We start from the raw sequence: 8,029 nt of genomic DNA, 5'->3' as shown, positions 1-8,029 counted from the left end.
AGCAGCAGAAGCAGAAGCAGGAGGTCCATCATTCATGGGGCGAATCAATCAATCCCCTTCCTGTTTCTAAAGAAGAATGAGAAGAATTCAAAGAAGTCTCACAAGGTGGAATATGATCCAGTTGTTTTCCTGATTCAAACACAGAGAAACACTCAGCTTCATCTGGAAAGGAGAGAGATGGACATTCAAGAGCACAGACCTTGCCTGTCCCAAAACTCCCTATTTCTCTACCCAAAGTCTCCCCTGGAGGATTTGGCCAAAGAGCAGAGCTGAAACTTTTATCATAATTCTCCCTCTCAGGGGGGATCCCTCGATAATTCAACCAGTTCTTGGACTATAAAATTGTTGGGAAATTCTCTGGAGGGAAATGAAAGGGAAATAATCCCCATGTGATTCATAATAACAGGGCCAGGTATCGAATTAAAGCCATCATCTAGAATTGAGAGATTTGGGGTCTCCATGCTTGAGACTGACCCCAGAGGGAATACACATCACCTGTGGCTGAAGAAACAAATACATCTGAGATTTGTTGGCATAGTAATAAAAGACAAAACTCCAGGCACCAGTTAATGGCGGAGCATATCACAGAACTGAAATATTTGGCAGCTGAGTTGGAATCAAAATGTACTTTATTTTGAAAGCTAATGCTCAAGGGCACCACACAAAAGGGCTGATACTATAGTATGGCCTGTCTCCAAGAACAAAATCAACTTTATTGAAAAAACTAGTTACCAGAATTTTGCAGAGTTAAAAAAAAATGAGAGAGAGGGAGGGAGGGAGGGGGGAGAGAGAGGTTAGAAAAAACGAAATCAGGGCTGCCTCTCACCCCATGGAATGAACACAGGAAGGAAGGAAGGAAGGAAGGAGAGGGGGAGGGGGGAGAAAAGTTAAAAGAAATGAGTGAAAAGATGTCAAAATCAAGGCATGAAGTAAGGATGCCTTAGGAGATAAATGCCTCTTTGCTGATGTTATGATATTACTTTTATAGTTTCAACTTGGGTTGTTGAGAAGAGTTGCTTCCTACTGTGCTAATAATTGTTTAAAATTAATGAATGAAAGTCAACAGTTAGGGTGTTTGGAAAATAACATCATAGCCATAGATGGCTATTTGATGGTGAATCAATAGAGTGAATTAACATCTTTCCTTATTTATTTTCTCCAAAACTGAAAGTTCACTCACTCTTGTTCAATGAAGCGCTTTTAGAGCAGGGGACTCAGGTAATTTGCTGCTTAAATTTTAAAAACCATCCAGCTTCCTTAGCCCAATATATTAAAGTCTGTATTTCCAAGCTCCTATATTAAACTATAGTTAAGATAGTTCATGCTTAGTACAATTCCAGTCCCAGTAGCTGAAGAGTATCTTAGAGATGGATAAAAGAACTTTAGCTTCTGTCCTCAGAACTAATTTAGGAAGTTGTTCATTTTTCTCACTAAAATTAGGGAATATTATTATTGATCTAAAATAAAATTAGTGGAAAATGAGCGAACCCCAAATTCTGGTCTGTCAGAACCAACAAAATTTTAATTACAGACCACTTTCCTTGAACTTCTGACAAATCTTATTAGGAGCTGTGGTTTCCCTGTCTCTTGCGTACTCGGAGAACAAGTTCAAGAGAAGGTTGCACAAAGAATCTGGGATATCCGAGCAGAGAAAGATACACCCAACCTCTCAGTAAGGTTGGCACATTGAAGTGGATGAGCTGCTACAAACAGACCTCCCAAATTGCCAAGTATTGTGACGCAGAAATGCCTTAATATCTCAGGGTCATATTTATTTGAGCAACATTTGAAAAGCTAGTCATAATGGTTAATTAAAGAAATATAATCAACTGCTTATAATGAAAAGGATTTCATTTGTGGAGTTAAGAAGATGTCATGCATCTTAATCCATCTGTTATTGGAATGTCTACTGTCTAAGAAAGAGAAAGATCTTGGACTGCATTGTTAGACAAATGACTCATTGCTTAAATCAAAACAACTGATTTTCTGGGTGGTCAGAATTCCAAAATTACATATAATGCAGCCCCTTATTGGAGCAAAACTCTTCCATTGAGTACTGGATATGTGGGTATGACTGTGGCAAATTTTAAGGGTAATGCATAAATATGTTTTCCAATCTTTATTCATATTCTTTCTTATTTTTTTTATTACTTTCCATTTTTATTGTTATATATGGACTTATTATGCTCTGTTTTCTACATTATTCATCTTGACATGGCTAATTGCTAATTGACAATAAATTCTTCTAATAGGTTCCTGAGAACCAGGTTGGATTTATTAAAACCTAACGTTGTGGATTTGATCTAACCCCCAATATAACACCGCATTCTTTATTGCTTTTTTAGATCAGTGATAGAATTGCTTCAGAGACCCTGAGAGATAAAAATCAGTTCCCCTTTTTCCACCAGATGTTCCCCAAAGAAGGATTCCAGTACCCAGTAATTGTCCAGCTGCTCCTCCATTTCAGATGGACCCTGATTGGCCTCTTTGCTTCAGACACCGAGAAGGGAGAGAATTTCATGAGGATTTTCACCCCTATGCTGGTCAGGAATGGAATCACAACGATTCTCCACAGATGGAAATACAGCTCCCCTCTCTAAGTGTTTTGTTATGAACTTCACACCAAAATAATAAAAACAAAGGAAATAAAAAATGTGTAAAATTCCCACTGATTTTTCTTCTTTGATCAACCAGAGAATTAAAATAGCGGTTTTCACACCCTTTAATTTCCCACTCTACAATTTCGACCTAAAGCATTTTCTCTGGTTCTCTTCCCAGCTTGTCTTGTCTGTGAAGGGCTGGAGAAGATGTCCAGAGAAAGGGGACTTTGAGACTCTCCCCAGGAGGAGGTTGGAGGGATCCTGTCTAAAGGCAGCCACATCATTGACCAGGTAAAAAACCTTCAATGCTCATAATATCCATCCAGACCCAACAAGGGGGAGAATAAGGGAGGGGGGACTTCTAGGTTTCTAGGAAGAGGCACCCATGGAAGCTCTTCTGCTCTCCAACCACAGAGATTGCTGATCAGTTGGTAATCCATGTTTAGGTATCAGAATGGCTCCTAATTGCAAACAGGATCCCTTTGCAAATTCCATTTTAAGGAGATAAGAAAAGCTCTGATGGATCAGACCAAGATCACTCCAAGATTCACACAAATAATTTTGGTTCTCACACAAGCAGAAGGCGGCAGAGACTTATGGCTTTGCCCCACATGGAACAGGTGTTTTCCCACAGTTTCACTTTTGTCTATCACCCCACACAATATTGGACACTCAGCCATCTCACATTCTAGGAATCCCCAATTCTGGGTATTCTACATTAATCTGAGAACTTTTCTCCAAGTTTCACACCCCCATTCAATAAGAATGAAGGCGGGACTGGAACTCAAGTGTCCCGGGGATTGGCCCAAAGTCCCCCAGGAACTTTTCATGCCTAAAGGAGGATTAGAACTCAGAGCCTCCTGAACTTTGTCCCAAGCTCACCCAGTTGGCATTCATGCCTAAGGCAGAACTATGTTTATAAACTAAACTTTCAAATATTGGCCTTTTTTATTCAATCTTCCTTTGGATTATGGATTTCCTGTCTGGCCGCTCTCAGAGATCAGATTAGGTAATCATATCTGTTCAGCCCTTATTCTGAATACTGGTACAGCACAGGGTTGCGTGTTGAGTCCCTTAATCTATTCTCTTTATGTGCATGGCTGCATTCCCACTCACCCCAGTAATACTATTCTTAAACTTGCAGATGATACTACAATTGTGTTCCCCCCTCTCGGGGGGGGGGGATGCGTCTGCCTATCGAGGTGAGGTGGAACAGTTGCTTTCATGGTGTGTAAACAATGACTTGATCCGTAACACAAATAACACCAAGGAGCTGATAGTGGACTACAGAAGGAATTGATCAGACATCCAGCCCTGACTTATCAATGGAGACCGAGTGGAGCAAGTGGCCAGTTTTACGTTTCTGGGTCTTGTCATAAAAGAGGATCTGACCTGGGACGATCACATTGCAGCCCTGGTCAAAAGGGCCCAGCAGAGACTAAACTCCCGGAGGCTTCTCAGGAAACAACAGCTGAATGGAAAATTGCTGGTGACCTTCTACTGCTGCTGCACTGTGGAGAGTATTTTAACCGACTGCACCTGTGTTTGGTTTGTATGTGTGTGTGTGTATGTGTGTGAGAGAGAGAGAGGGAGGGAGGGAGAGAGAGAGGGAGGGAGGGAGAGAGGGAGGGAGGGAGGGAGGGAGAGAAAGAGAGAGAGAGGGGGGGGATCCCTGCTTTAGTCAGGGCACTCAAGCTGCTGGCAATGGTGGTGGTGATGGGGGAGCCAACTGAGCAGCCGTTTTTCTCCTCGTCCTCCCCATTCAAGCAGGGCCAGTGGTGAAATTCTATTTTTTTACTACCGGTTCTGTGGGCGTGGCTTGGTGGGCGTGGCAGGGGAAGGATGCTGCAAAATCTCCATTCCCTCCCCACTCGGGCCAGCCAGATGTGGTGTTGGCCGGTTCTCCAAACTACTCAAAATTTCCACTAGCAGAAATCTCCAGAACCGGCTGAATTTCACCCCTGAGGAGGGCGTCTCAATTCTCCCCCAGGGCAGCAAATTCCAGCTTCAGTCGGGGCATGCAAGCCTCCTAAGCACCATGATTGCCCCCTCCCCAATCAGCCAGCCAGCCCCGCCTGACCTGCTTCCCCAGATGCGCCCTGGCCTGCAGCAGAGGCCCAAAAACCAGCTGGCTGGTGGGAGGCGGGCGTGCATGTGCCTGTGCAGCGGAGCTAGATTGGGCCTCCTGTGCCTGCAGAGAGGGCTCTGTGTGCCACCTGTGGTAGGCGTGCCATAGGCTCACCCTCACGGGTATAGAATGGGAAGGATGTGTGTTTGTGTTTTATTTCAATAGTTTTCTTATGTATGATGTACATACATGGCATTTACCATCTCCCTCCAAGGGGTCCCTGGGCCGCTCCAGCTGGTCACCTGGGAATGGGCTCAAAGGGCCTGGTTGCCTGGCTGGGCCTTTCGAGGGAAGCATCTCATTCCCCACAAGGATGGAGCTTCCTCTCCCCTCAGCTCCCCTTCCCCTCTCTCCCCTCCCCCTCCTGGGCCAAGGTGGACACATCAATGCCCCCCCGTCCCAGGAAAGGAACACAATCCCTCAACCACAGACCCACATAAACCGGGAGTCCCAGTGGCTCTTTTCTAGAACTTGGAGGTCTTTTGTGGGGGTTCACTGAAGGCCTGGGAGATGGGAAGGTCAGAGGGGTCCCATCCCACCAAATAACACCCACACAACCCTAAGAGGGGCCACTGTGCCCTCCTACATGGGCCTCTAGTAGTGGTGGGATTCAGCCAGTTCGGACCTATTCGGGAGAACCGGTTGGTAACTTTCTAAGTAGTTCAGAGAACCGATTGTTGGAAGAAATCTCCTTTTGTTTTTCTCCACTTTACAGGGCTAATCCTGTAAGGAAGGCAGGAAGGAAACATTCTAATGTTGTTTCTAGCCTAATCTTTATTGACCTGCTTACAGAAACTGCCTCTCCAGTTAACCCTTATTACATTGTAACAGCTAAGGTGAAGCGTCCATCGACCTGAGTGATCTTGAATTGGCCACGCCCACCCAGTCACATGACCACCGAGCCCCACCTACCCAGATGGTCATTAGGGCAGAGAACCGGTTGTTAAATTATTTGAATCCCACCACTGGCCTCTAGGTAGGTGTGGCAAGAATTCAGGTTGTGCCATCCCCCATTCTGTGGGCACCTCCAGGATCTCAGCTTCAGCCTCTCAGCCCTCTGCTTACTCAAGGAACTGAGGAAGCAGAAAAGACCTCAGAGTCCTGCATGAATACGGGAAAACAACACAGGGTGAAGGAAACAGATTCCATCCACTGCTTAATTGAAAGGCAGCACCTGGACCGCAAAGGTGGGGAAATAAAACTTTCTATTCCCTATGTAACTTTCTTTTTGAAGTGTTTTATTTTTTGTTACATATTTTCACTTCTTTTATAAACAAAGTGTTGTCCGGGTTTTCCCCCTTTACATCTTCTGTTATGTATAGTTCATTTTACATCATATTTTCATTTCACATTTCAGTCATCTCATTTTCTTTCCATATTTTCCAGCTTAACTTTAATTTCTTTTTCAAATACAAAACAATATCATTATTTGCCTCTTCAAGTTAATCAAGTTTAACATATCATTTCTATCTATTATTCTGTTTTATTATTGATAACATGTATCCTGAATTTTAATTTTATATAGGAAATATTTCATTCTATTCTACTAGTAAATCCTTTTCCTTCTTTCCTCCTTTCAACCATTTTCTCTTAGATTCTCAGGAACATCTCATATTCTCTTCTCTCCACCCATTCACCTAGCTTGTTCTTCTTGTTGTAGTTTCTCTATTTTTTCTTTCCAATCTTTTTTCTCCTTTTTAATTCTATTGTTTTAGTACCTCTCCCAAGTCCCCCCCCCCCATCTTTCCCCATTAATCCCACCTTTGCTATTTAATTTTCCGTTTTTGGGGCCACTTCCCCCTTGTCTCCTTTTGATGTGTTATTGTAAATCCCAATACAATGATCTAAGTATTTTTCTTTTTCAATCTCTTTTTCTTCTGTAATATCTTCTTGTTCTTCATTTAGTCCCCTTTCTTTCTTCTTTTCTCCTTCTCCTTGTTCTAGTTGTTCCCTTTGAGTTCCCACAGTTTTTTCCCCATTTAGCATTTCACGTACATTTTTTAACATGTCAAGTAGTTTGTTATACATCCAAAATTCCATAGTGTCTGCTTAGTTAATTTAACAAAATGTTTAAACTTTTTCTGCTATATCACATTTACTTAAAGTTCATTCATTGGTTTCTTTTCTTCTTTCTTATTTCCAATTTCTAAAGTCCAGTTCCACTTTTATTTTGCCTTTTCTCTTCCACCAAAATAGTAAGTCCAATCCACAACACTGTTATAAAAATAAAGCCTCCTTGTTGTTTCCTACCACTTCAAAGTGTCTTGCTAAAGTCAAAGTCAAGTCTACATCTGTACTTTCCTCTGTTATTTTCTATTGAGTCTTGTACTATCCTCTTTTCACCAGTAGATGTCTCCGCCTCCGCAATATGCAATGTGTTCTAGTCCGCTAGCTGTCAAAAGCTGTCAAAATCCATATTTAATCTGCAAAAAATAGAAAAAGGTGGAAAAAGAAAGAAAGGAATTTCCCCCCAAGTTTTTTTTATTATTTTTAATGTTTCCAAATCCAAATTTGGGAATAAAAATCTTCTAGGGCTTTCCATTTTAATCTCCGTCCTTTCTTTTTTTCTCTGTTAAATCCCCCGTCTGCCAGATAGCCCCTAATTCTGGGTCTCTTTTTTAATCCAATTTTAAAGTTTCTTTACCTTGGGTTGATCATTTTTTCACCCAGGTCCAACACTTTGTTCCACCACCGCTCCTGCTCAAGTAGCTTGGTCCGGTTGCCCCAACTTTGAAGCAGCCATTTGTGTGGCCACTGCCACTTCTGCTGTCAGTTTGAAGAACTTTATCTCTGACTTTTCAAGGAACTGCCATTTCCTGTTTGGTCATTGAGATGTTTCTTCATTTTTGCCTGTTCCTTTAGAACAGTTCTGACCTGAAAATCACTAGCAGTGGTTTGTCTGATTCAGTTTTTACAGAGCCGATCAGACCTCCACTATTTCCCAACCGGTCTCGTCATGGCGTTTCCAGCTTTTCTCCCTATGCCACCATGCTCTCCTAAATGAGTTTATAGGTAGATGCGGCAAGAATCCAGGCTGTGCCATTCTCCATTCTGTGAGCACCTCCAGGATCTCAGCTGCAGCCTCACAGCCCTCTGCTTACTCAAGGAACAAAGAAAGCAGAAAAGACCTCAGAGTCCTGCATGAATACGGGAAAACAACACAGGGTGAAGGAAACAGACTCCATCCACTGCTTAATTAAAAGGCAGTATCCAGACTGTAAAGGGGAAAAAATAAAACTTCCTATTCACTACTAGTCATCTCTCATCCTACCATTTTCCTTTTTACAACAGATGGAAAATG

Source organism: Thamnophis sirtalis, unplaced genomic scaffold, assembly GCF_051295495.1.
Source record: "Thamnophis sirtalis isolate CommonGarterSnake01/CBP01778 unplaced genomic scaffold, rThaSir2_p1.2 scaffold_15, whole genome shotgun sequence".
Classification (NCBI taxonomy): domain Eukaryota; kingdom Metazoa; phylum Chordata; class Lepidosauria; order Squamata; family Natricidae; genus Thamnophis; species Thamnophis sirtalis.
The sequence above is the reverse complement of the archived record's forward strand: the minus strand, read 5'-3'. Positions refer to the sequence as shown.